Here is a 12,524-nt window from a genome sequence, read left to right on the forward strand (position 1 = left end):
AAGTCAAAATAAAGTACAGATCTCTTTGATATATATATATATGGAAAAATAGTAAGAATTTGATTCCAAGCACCACAAATTTAATTATTAATTAATTAAATTACAATCAAGTATAGTGTGCACACCTATCATCTCAGTGCTCTGAGAGACTGAAGCAGGAAGATATCAAGTTGGAGCTCAGCCTGGTAATTTAGCAACTTAGCACGACCCTATCTCAATATAAAAAAAAATTTTAAAGGCTGGTGACATAGCTAAATACAAAGGCAACAGATTCAATCTCTAGTGCTGGCAGGAAAAAAGAAAAGGTAGGGAGATAAGCGGAATAATAACAAAGATTTAAATTAAATATAACCAGATTCCCAGGAAGAAAGCAGAGTGCGAATGACGGAAGAGAGCCTGGCCGTGGCCCCAGGCTCCCTGAACTGGCCACCAAGGCCCAGTGTGGTGGCACACACCTGTAATCCCAGCACTGGGGAGACTGAAAGTGGAGGGCCAATGTACATCCAAGCTGCGCAGTGAGACCCAGTCCTAGCCCAGGCCCCGTGAGTGTGTGGGAGAGGTTCCGGCTACCCTGCGCCGGTGGGACCTACTGGTTCCAGCCCAGGCGAGAGCGGGTGAGACCCTCTTCCACCCCCTTGGGACGCCCCCCACCACTCCGCAGCACCTCCCCTACCCCGCCCACCAAGCTGCACAGTGAGACCCTGTACCAAATACATAGAAAAGAAAGTATTTTAAATATAATAAGAAAAATCTTTGAAACTTTGTGAGATGTACTTCATATATCCAAGACACTCAGAAGGCTAAGTACAGAGGAAACCGCATGTGAACACAGCAGAGTCCAGCCTGTTAAAAGCAGCAATTAAAAAAAAGATATTAAAATACCCAGAGAAAAATGCCACTTGTACATGGAAGGACAACTACTCAAATACACACAGTTCCTCAGCAGAGGGCAGGCCAAATAGTTCAGCAAATTAAAGCACCTGCAAGCAGGCACAGGGGCCGGGGTTCGATTCCCAGGCCTTCCGTGCTGGTCCCGCCCCTGGGGCACCCTGAGAGGGCAATTGAGACTGGGCGTGGTTGCACACGCCTGTAATCCTAGCTCTTGGGAGCTGCAAACAGGCAGATCACTAGGAGTCTGATCTAATAGTGAGACCCTGAACACCCTGTAGACCCTTCCCTAAAATACAATAACAACAAAAAAGTTCCTCAGCAGGAACTATGGCACTCAGAGAGCAGGCAAGCATGTCTAAGGAAGCACACTGTGAGAATTGCCAAAGAAACATCCGTAAAATAAAAGAAAAATGAAACTGAATAAAATCTCAGAGCTTCAGGAAAAAATAACGAGCTTTCAAAATTGTTGCTATGAATAAATACAAGAGACCAGTTTGCCCTCTTAAAAATACACATTACTGTTTAAAGCAGACATGGTCACATTATCTGTGGCATTTATAACATGTGACTGCAGCATATAAGTGATCAATGGCACAAAGGGTAGAAAGACACGGAGTGGCTACCTGATACATGTCCGCATGGTTTCTATCTCACACAAAACACTCCTGAATATGTATTTATATGTATGTACACACAACACAAAGGGGTCTAACCCAGGACTTGGGAGCTGAGGCAGGAGGATCACCACGAGTTCAAGGCTAGCCTGGGCTATATAGTGAGAACCTGTCTCAAAACAAAAGTAGTCTAGCTAAAAAATCAACAGATAAAATGTAATTTTTAAAAGTAATCAAATACATAAAAAGGAATAATAGAGGAATGAAAGAGAGAAAACACAAAAGTTATAAAGTTATAACTCTATACATTAAATGATAGTGGACAAAATATTCCAATTAAAAAGCAGAGATTGGGGCTGGGGAGACAGCTCAGCAATCTGCGCCTGTCTGGCAAGCGCAGAGACCTGAGTTCGATCCCCAGTACCACGCTCTGTCCCTGCTCCAGAACCTGGGCATGCAGTGCTGCTTTCAGAACCAGGAGAGGTGGTGCACATCTGCAATCCCAGCACTGGGGAGGCTGAGACAACAGGGTCACTATGAGTCCTCGCTGTGTAGTAAGATGCTGTAACAAATGAGTAAATAAATAGTGCAGATTAAGATAGGCATGATGGCACACACCTGTAATCCTAGCATGCAGGAAGCCAAGGCAGGAGGACCATGAGTTCAAGGACAGCCTGAGCTACGTGGTGAATTGAATACCAGCCTCAACTACATGGTAAGATTCTGTCTCAAAAAAACAGAAATGGTGTAGGTATGAACCCACACAATGGACCAGCACAGACACTCTGACGTGAGCAGAAGATTTACTGGAGGTGGCAAGCAGGCTGACTGTGTGGTGGACCAAGACAGCAGTGAGCAAGGGCTATTAAGGAGAGGGGAGAGGGTTGTGGGCTGGCACAGAAGAGGGAGAGCTGATCTTCGCAGGCTATCCGGACTATGGAGGCCTTTATTGTTAACAAAGGAGAGTTTCATGGTTGCTTGCCCAGGGGGAGGTCAGGTAGGTGCCTGGGAAACCAACAGGGAGAGTGTTTGGGGCAGGTGCCTGGGAAACTTTGAGTCCTGACCTATTAAGAGGAAGCAAAAAAAAAAAAAAAAAAGGCAAAGATCATAGAATAAGTATTTACCTAACAACATGCTACTACAAGAGACGCACCTCCAATAACAAGCATAGTTAGAAAGAAAAGACATACCTTGTATATAGTGAATATGAGAAAGTTGGGCTGGTGGACAGGTGGGCCTAATCGTCCCGGTGCCTGCGTTAACAGGCTCCTGCAGCAGCAGCCGGTCACAGCGACGACACACACATGAGTCACTGACCCGCTGAAGTGCACAGCTGAGTGTACTGTCAGGAGGTGGACCCCGCTGAGGACGTCATGAGGGTAGCCACTCCCCGGCATGCTGCTCCTGCACCAGTAGCGGACGTGTGGCACATGTGCCACGGCTGGCTGTTTGTTATCACTGAAAGCTCCTTTCTTAAAAAAAAGTAGCTTGAGTTTTCAAGGCCCCACGTGATTCTTTATCCTATAGTATACGTGGCTGAGTCTTCTGCTTCACAGCAGGTAATTTCATCCCTTGTCAGTCTCACAGTGTGTGAGAAACACCGGCCTGGAGAGGAGCTCAAGGTGGACAGCAGAGAGAAGTAGGCCGATTCCACAGTGATCGGCCGAAGTCAGGGCCTCGTACATCTGAGCAGAGCAACGGATTTTGTGGACCAAATTAATTAATCTCTTCTCAAGTCACTTCCTGTTTTCCTAACCGAAATACCTGATCCCTTCGTCCAGTGTTTGCCCGGCTTCTCTGATCCCAAGCCAGAGAGCAAGCTATCACAGACCTCAAGAGGTGAATCGTGGTGAGCTTCATTTGGAGGGAGAAACGCTCAGCGCTGGCAGTGCGGTCTAACCCGAGGGACTGGCTTGCTCTTCTATTCTGTACAGCCGGGGTTACCTGAACCCCCAGAGTGACCTCGAATTCTGTGTGCGCTTAGACAGTAACCTTCCTTCAACTGTAAGCCAATGCAGTTTAACTTTAAAATACCAGAAGAAAATAAAGGAAATGCTCTCCTTAACAATTGCTCAAAGAATGCAGTTATGTTCTTTAAAAAATCTTTTAACAGAGAATAAAATGCTAAGACTCAGACCCCCAAGCGTGCATAGGGGCACTCCTTACTCAAAGAGTGCAACTCTGACCTCAAGTGGTAAGAACGGGTATAAGCGCTGAGCCAGGACTGCCCTAAGTGATACTGGGTTGCTTTCTTGTTTGTTTTCTATTTTTAGGGAGGGATCTACAGGGTGCTCAGGGTCTTACTCCTAGATCAGACTCGTAGTGGTTCTCCTGATGACAGCCTCCCAAGTCCTGGGATTACAGGCCCGCGCCACCATGCGCAGTCTCAATCGCAGTCTCAGCGGGCCCCGGGGGAGGGGGCGGAGCCGGCTCAGCAGTCCCGGGGATCGAACCCCCGGCCCCTGCGCCTGCTTGCAGGCGCTTTAATCCGCTGAGCTGTGTGGCCGGCCCTTAAATGATATTATAGAGCATCTGGTTAAAAAAAAAAAAATACAGCCATTCAGGGTCATGTTACCACCTAAGACCCTCATTATACCATTATCACATATGATCTGTCCAATCATCATTAAATAGGGGATGCTAGCATTTGTCCACACATACAGCTCCTGTGAGCACTAAGCCAATAAAAGGAAAGACAGGTCTGGCGCACAGTTAGCACCACATAAACGTTACCTCCTGCTGCTCACTGCTTCCTGTCTGCGGGGAGACAGAGACACAGAGCAAGCTGTCCTCACCCCCAAGCACAGGAGCTAACAGGGAGATGGAAGAGAATCGAGTACAAAAGTGCCAGGAGGTGCTTTGGAAGACGTGTGCTTAGCTCGGCCCAAGGAGCTGCGCCGGGGCGGGGCTCAGCACGCCCTCGGGGGGCTCAGCTTGTCCTGGGGGAGGGGTCAGCTCATCCTCGGGGGGGCTCAGCTTGTCCTGGGGGGGCTCAGCTCGTCCTCAGTGGGGCTCAGCTTGTCCTGGGGGCGGGGGGCTCAGCTCGTCCTCGGGGGGGCTCAGCTCACCCTGGGGGGGGCCTCAGTTCACCCTCGGGGTCTCAGCTTGTCCTCAGCGGGGCTCAGCTTGCCCGTGGGGGGTTCAGCTCATCCTCGGTGGGGCTCAGCACACCCTCAGCGGCAGCGGGTACCCTGTGAGCTCGCAGCAGCCCACACGCTGGCCGTGGGTGACCGACCCCACACTGGAGTCAAGTCCAGTCTAGGAATTCGGGTGTGCGCCTTGGGGACACTTATCAGGTGGTTTTCCAATACTTGAATTAAGACCTGACAGCATCTCAGACTGTACTGCTGGCCTTGCCTCTTGGCCTTATGATAAATTTCCAGTCCCTGCTGAGTCTTGTCTTAATGACTTTGTCACTTTCCAGTTAGACAATGGGCGAACTCAGATATTAACTAGTCACGTTTATGCTGAATAATTAAAGTTGTATTCTTTCAAATACAGCATTTGGGTACTTACATGAGACAATTTTATACAAAAGCTCAGATACTAGTTGCCACCAATGGAGCAGCAATATTTTTACAGGACATAAAAGGCTATCAACTCTGAGCTTTTGATTCAAATGAAAATAGATTTATATAAAAGTACAGAAACAGCAAGATGAACTTTATGCAAATATTTAAATTGAACATTTTTCTTAATAAAATTAGCATATGGGCATACTATGAAAATTTATGTTTCACAAATATGAAATATTTATATGAAACTCTAACAGAAAACAAGCTTCACCTGGTGTTGAGATAAGGAAAGCTATTATGTTCCTGGCAAAGCAGCTCTCCACAGCTTGTCTGTTTGTGCATCAGTCACTGGAATATATTTATAGGTATATATATATATATATATATATATATATATATCTGAATATATATATGCTCAGTCATATGGCCATGACTATATGTGTATATGTAACATAATGACTATATATAATTTTAGAAGATTATTTAAGCATAGAATGCACAGAAATTTTTAAGGAAAAAATCATTTAATACCCAAGCATCAACACATCTCTTTTTGCCTTTTTCACTCAAGTATAGTTTTTACTTAGATCATAATAATAAGTTTTTAACTTACTTTTATCCCCAGTAAGCTAAGAACATTCTCCTCACTGTGAAGCAATGTCCTAAAATATCATTTTGACAGCTGAACGATGGGAGTGGCAGGAGAAAGAGAGTTTGCCAGCACACTAGAGCTCCACTCAGCTACCCCAATGCCCTGCCTTTGAAGAGCACACGGAAGCGCCTCAAGTCACCAGGCGCACACGTGAAGCACTCTTGGCTTGTGGCCAGGCACTGTGCCCCTGCACACTTTCAGATATTTCTCTACATCAAGCAAAAATAGCATCAGCAGGCAGTACCACACTTCTGAGAGGCTGCTGCTGACACCAGAGCAGAAAGTTGAATGTCAAACCTATGCCCTCATCTAACTTGGCATTATTTTTGTGAGTTCTCCAAAAGTAGGGTCATGTTTTATTTATGATTGTACCCCCCACAGGTATACATGAATGGAAGAATATATATCCTCTATTTATACTAACTTACCTTAAAGATGTCTATTCAAGTCCTTCTACATCTAGATAGCTTCAGCTGGAACTGCCATTCCATATACCATGCAAGTTCCTAACTATTCTCAATGTTTTTCATATCTATTGCAGGAACTTTGCATTGACGTTTATTTCTCTTCTTTTGCACTAAGAAGAACAAGGCGTGAACTCAGGCACTCCCTCTATTCAAAACACACATGCATGAATGAATTTCCACATCAAATTTTTCATAGTTCTAACAGAATTCAGTGACAAGAGAAGAATTTTTATAGCATAATCACAAATTCAAATAGCATAGTGGACACTGGTATTAAAAGTGTTCAAAAATTGTTTTGCTCTTTTGTTCCTGACCTGTGTCCTTTCATCTCAATTCTGTTTCCCATTTCTAACTTTCAAATTGCCCCAGGAATTCCAAAATTTTATCCATCTTGTATGGGATCTCGTCATAAACCTAAGAAAAGAATAAGCAGAAGGATAACACGTTTTTTGGTGGTTTTTTTAAGGCATTTAGGACAGGGTCTACAGGATCTCACTGCATAAATGGGACTCGTAGTGATCCTCGCATGCCACCATGCCAAGTCTCAATGCCATCTCAGCGCGGTCACAGCATGCCAGGGATCGAACCTTGGCTGCTGCGCTCTGCCTAAGCAGGCGCTTTAGTCTGTTGAGCTATCAGGCCGGCCCCAAAACTTGACAGGGATTCTCTCTTTTTTTTTTTTTTTTTTTTTTTTTTTTTTTTTTTTTTTTTTTTTTTTTTGGCTGGTGGCTGACTCAGGCTGCCTTGAGAGTAGGTCTGGTGTGGCATGTGGTGCTGGGGATTGAACCACGATCCCCTGAGCCTGACTGAGTGTGCCCAAGCAGGTGCTTTCACCAACTGAGCTAGCCCCCAACACTTCCAATTAAACAGGATCTAAACTTTTGGTTTAAGGAACAAAGAATAAAGTCAATTGCCTTTCCTCCCAGAAATCAGTTAAAACATCTGAGATTTTAAAAATGCATAATTAACCTTCATGAAATCAGTATCCAACCTATAGTATAGTTAGAAAGAAGACCAAAAACAGAAACAATAAAGAGAAAAACAGGAAAAAGCTGTCTGTTACTGTAAATCTGAGAAATAATTTGCAATGCATATTTCTTGTAGGTGAAGGATATTGCATTGGAGCTTTCCATAGAAACAGAATAGGACACACATATGCATCTATATGTTAACATAGTAGTATAGTTGTATATTAATACACAAACATTCATATTCGATACATGCATGTATAGAGAGGTCCTAATGATTATATATCTACATGTATGTGTATGTATATAGAGACATATGGATATCAGTATACATGTGCATGCACCACAAGTGATTTGTTCAAAAGAACTTGCTGATAAGATTTGGAGGCAGGCAAGTTCCAAGACCTAAAGGATGATCTAGGAGACTGGATAACTAAGAGAGATGATGATCTGGTTCCATGGTATGTCCAAAAGCCTGGGAGCAAGGAGAGCTGGGGGTGTGCCTTCCACACGGGATGTGGCAGGAGCCGGCCTCAGGAAGAGCTGATGGCATCATCTAAATCTGCAGATAGTCGGGCAAGTAGAATACTCCTACTCAGCTACGCTTGTCCTATCAAGGTATTCAGCTGATTGGAAGAGGCCTACTCATACTAAGAACAATTTGTTTTATTGCACTTATCTAAATATTAATCTCATCCAAAATACTCTCTCAGAGATAGCCAAAGATCCAGGCGCCCCTGGCCCAGTCAAGTGGATGTATAAAATTAACCATCACAAACACATGCTAAAATACGAAGCTAAATTCACTTGTCAAAAACAGTAGCCACAGCGTGTACAGACTACTAAACAGAGCACCCCTTTTACTTCAGAGAGAAGAGAAGGAAGAGCTATGTGACAAATGTCACAGATAAATGACATCTCTAGGAAAGAGCCTTCCTCTGGGTGGCTAGGATTGCTGAGAGGCAAAAACTAAAGGAAGAGTTTGAGCCAGGAAGGTGGAAAGAGAAGAAAGACTTGGCTTCCAAGGGTAATGTTTTTAAACTTGGAATATGCCCCTAATGTCTTGGATAAGAAGGCCTCTGGAAAAACCTGGATCTTGAAAAATTCCCTTGCTTCATAGATGGAAAAAAAAAAAAGAACAAGCCAAGAATTCATTTATGAGATATTACATCTTGAAAAAAAAGTGGTGAGCTGGAGCTGGATATGGTGGCACCCACCTGGAATGGCAGCAATCAGGAGGCTGAGGCAGGAAGACTGATGTGAATTTGAGGTCTACTTGGGCTACAAAGTGAGTACATCGCTTGTCTCCAAAAAAAAAAAAAAAAAAGATGAGGAAATGAATAGTAAAAACAGGGCAAATGTGAAAAACATACCAGAAAATATTGCCATAGAGCATATGAGTTATTATTACAAATTCTGAAACATATTAAGGTAACTGTAGCTATTTAGCAAGAATACAAGGCAAAGATAGGAGAGTTCTAAAAAAAGACAATGGTAAATAGGATATCATGTCTGCATCTTGTACAGCAAATAACCACAAGGAAGACAGTATGCAGTGTGTTAATTATTGAAACTGTCCTACCAATTTGATTTGAAACTGTCTCGTTGCTATTTGTCTGTCAATAAAATTATACAAAAATAAATAAATAAAATTAAACAAAATAAAAGACAATGACATGATAATAAACTATAAAGCTTTGACAAATCAGTAACCAATCTAATGAAGAAAAAAGGAAATAGATGAAAGCATATTTATAGAAATTATAAGAAAAAAATCACAAATTGAGAAAAACTGAAACTAATTTGTTCATATCACATACAGTTTTTAAATTGCTATCTTCTAAAACAGTAAGATTTACCAAAACAAATCCAAGGAAAAATAGAAAATCTACTTGCCTGGTAAATTCCTCATGTTGGGGTTCACGGAGTTGTAGTCATTGTTCTCTCTTTGTAGAATGTCCTTTCAAATATTTTGGAGTGTTGGTTTGGTGGTCATGAATTTCTTCAGTTTTTCTGTCATAGAAGTATCTTATTTCTCCATTAATTTTGATAGAAAGTTTCACAGGGAACATAAATCTGGGTTAGAAGTTGTTTTCTTTTAAAGCTTACAATACTTCCAAGTTCTTGTCTTGAGGGTTTGTGTTGAAACATCACCTGTGATTTGCATAGGCTTCCCATTATAGGTAATCAGTTCTTTTTCTCTAGATTTTGATAATCTGTATTTGTATTGAATTTCTGGAATTTTGCCTGATATGTCTGCCTGTAGGTTCTTCTTCTTTTTCTTTTTGTTTTTCATCATGGCTAATTGGAGTTCTATGTGCCTCACTTACTGTGTGTCAAATTCTCTTCCCTTTCAGGGAAGTTTTCTGCCATGACATGTATGAGCAGGTTGTGTCTCTCACTTTTTGTGCTACCCCCTGCCTGTTTGCTGACCCCAGTCACTCTCATGTTATACTTTTTCACCTGATCCAGCAGCTGCTGATTTATTTCTCGTGGTCCCTTGCTATTTTTAAGAACTCTTTCTTTTCATGATCAGTAGCCACAAGCTTGTCTTCTGTGTCTGCTATTCTGTCCTCACACTGGCTCCCTTTTCTGTGGATACATTCAGTGGAATTTTAAGTCCCCTAGAAATCTGCTTGGATCTCCTTCATGGGTTCCATTTCTTTCCTATGTTCAGCATTCATGGTCTCTATCACTTTCCTAATCTCTATTTTTTAATCTTTAAAAGAATGGAAATCTAGACAAATTGATTATTGAAGAAAAAGAAGACTGCTAAAAAGAACTCTTTAAAAAGTCATTATGAAGGGCCAGCCAGATAGCTCAGCAGGCTAAACCTCCTTCGTAGGCAGCCACAGGGGTCAGGGGTTTGATTCCCAGCCTGCCGTGCCAACCCCACCCCTGGGGCATGTAAAGATCTCGATTGAGACACACACCTGTAATCCCAGTGCTTGAGAGGCTAAAAAAAGGAAGGATCACTACAAGTCTGATCTGTATAATGAGACCCTGTACTAAAATACATTTTTTAAAAAGTCATAATGAATTCACAAGGAATTTTTGGCAAATAATTATTTTAGTGTTATTAGAGCATAAAGATGAAAAATTTAGCAGATTTTTATAAGTATGACCTTATATAAGTAAAAGCAAAATATTCTAGCTTTACACATAAAAAGAAAATGAGAGATCAATGTTAATTATAGACAAAAGTACAAAAATGCTAAATATAATATTGGTCGAAAAGAACCCAACAGTACATTAAAAGAACAGTACACCATGATCAGATGTGGTTTATTCTAAGAATGCAAAGGTGAATTAGTATTTCAGAAAGTCTTTCTAAATATGACATGATCATAATAAATCAGAAAATAAAAGTGCTACAAATTCAATGACTAAAAAATCTAAATATCAGCTGTGCTCATTAATATCACCACAAAGAAGGTAGGCATGCTAGTGCGTGACTACAATCCTCACTCTCTAGAGTGTAAACCAGGAGGATTACAAGATCAATTGCAACCTAGGTAACATAGCAAGACCCTGTTTCCAAATTTTAAAAATTTATTTTAGAATGGGAAACTGGGTATGTTACACAGCATAAAGAGTTTAATCCCTAGTACTGAATTAAAACAAACAAAAAAACCCTCCAAAGTCATACTGGGAAAATATCTGCAACCTGTAGGATAGAAAAATAACTAATACATTTATGCCTGTATCATTTATAAGGAAAAGTCTAACAACCCAGTAGAAAAGTAAGACAATTTCCTGAAGAGATAATTCAGAAAAGATTAAATGCAAATAATTGCAATTCTACTAAAAAAAAATGCTACCTCCCTTATGAGATTAAAATGAAACAATTCTGAGTTAATGTTTCCTCTATCAGGCTGGGGATATAGCTCAGCAGCATAAGTGCCTGCCTGGCAAACATAAGGTCCCAAGTTTGGTCCCCAGTACCACTAAATAAATAAAGAAATTCATCGATGAAAATGGCAAAGATAGTTAATAAACTTTAGCAACTTAATACATTACTTCTGGCAAAATGTAGTTCATTAAACCTCTATAGAAGATAATCTAACAATATATATCACAATCATAAATGTTCCCATTCTTTGACTCCACTATTACATTGATAGAGTTTATTTTCCAGACATAATCATATACTTGCAAAATATTGGGTATCCAATACTAATGACAGAAGTAACCTCAATAGTATCATGACGTCAGAGATAGCATTAATATCCACCAATAAGGTCTCGTCAATAACTCGTGGCGTTGCAGGGCGTGGTGGTGGCGCACAGCTGGAATCCCAGCACTCAGGAGGCAGAAGGGTCCTTACGAGTTCCAGATGAGTCTGTGCTACCCAGTGAGCTCAAGGCCAGCCTGACCTGCATGAGACCCTGTCTCAGAAAGACAATACAAACAAAGAATCATGGTACATTTAGCTAACATAATGTTATGCAGCCTGAAAAAATGGGGACTCCTCCCTAACACCTAGCAGAGCATGTGCATATAGGTGCTAAATGAACAAATCACTAAGTGAAAGGAGGAAAAAGAAAGGACAGGAGAGAAGTACTAGCTCTATTTAGGAAATCTCCACTCAAGATCGGCCACAGAGCTCAGTGCACTTAAGCTCCTGCTTAGGCAGATTGCAGTAGCTAGGTCGAGTGCAGGCTGTGGCGGCCCCGCCCCCGGGGCGCACTGAGATTGGGCGTGGTGGCGCGCGCCTGTAATCCTAGCGCTGGGGAGGATCACTCCGAGTCTGATCTAAGTGGTGATCGCCTGTAGACCCTGTACTAACATAAGCAAGAAAGAAACCTCTACTCTATAGTATTAAATGGAAAAATAGGACAAAAACAGATGTATAGTATGCTATTTAAAGGTGAAAAATGACATAAATATTTTGGCTATATTAAGAATGTGTTATCGCCGAAAGAATATACAAAAAATAGTAACAGAAGTTGCTTTTAAGGAGGAGACTCAGGGACTTTGGCCCTGAGCTAGAAGAGCTACAGTTTTAACTTAGATTTTTTTTTTTAATTTATTTAGTACAGAGTCTCACTGCATAGATCGGACTCATAGTGATCCACCTGTTTTCAGCCTCCCAAGTGCTGGGTACAGGCACAGGAAACCACGCCTAGTCTCAATCGCTGTCTCAGCTCGCCGTGGGGGCGGGGCTGGCATGGCAGGCCAGGAATGGAACCCTGGCCGCTGCACTCTGCCTAAACAGGCGCTTAGTCCGCTGAGCTGTCTGGCCAGCCCGTTCACTTTGAATTTTTTTTTTTTAATTTTAATATTCTTTTTTTTTCTACAGTTTTATTGATAAACATATAGCAATGAGACAGTTTCAAATCTAATCGGAAGTACAGTTTCAACAAATAATACACTGCATATATTCTTCTTAGTGGTTAATTGCTGTACAAGATGCG

The 12,524-nt window shown here is 41.9% G+C and overlaps 1 protein-coding gene across 1 annotated transcript in view; it reads right to left on the bottom strand.

Moving 5' to 3' along the window:
• Filip1 (filamin A interacting protein 1) overlaps positions 1-2,797 on the bottom strand; it is a 248,756-nt gene extending 245,959 nt beyond the window's left edge. Inside the window, exon 1 of the mRNA XM_023718716.1 lies at positions 2,696-2,797. The gene's annotated coding sequence lies outside the window, so the exon portion shown is untranslated. The remainder of the gene's footprint in view (positions 1-2,695) is intronic.
• Positions 2,798-12,524: the final 9,727 nt, after the last annotated feature.

The sequence above is a fragment of the Octodon degus genome, unplaced genomic scaffold (assembly GCF_000260255.1).
Source record: "Octodon degus isolate 3935 unplaced genomic scaffold, OctDeg1.0 scaffold00061, whole genome shotgun sequence".
Taxonomy (NCBI): domain Eukaryota; kingdom Metazoa; phylum Chordata; class Mammalia; order Rodentia; family Octodontidae; genus Octodon; species Octodon degus.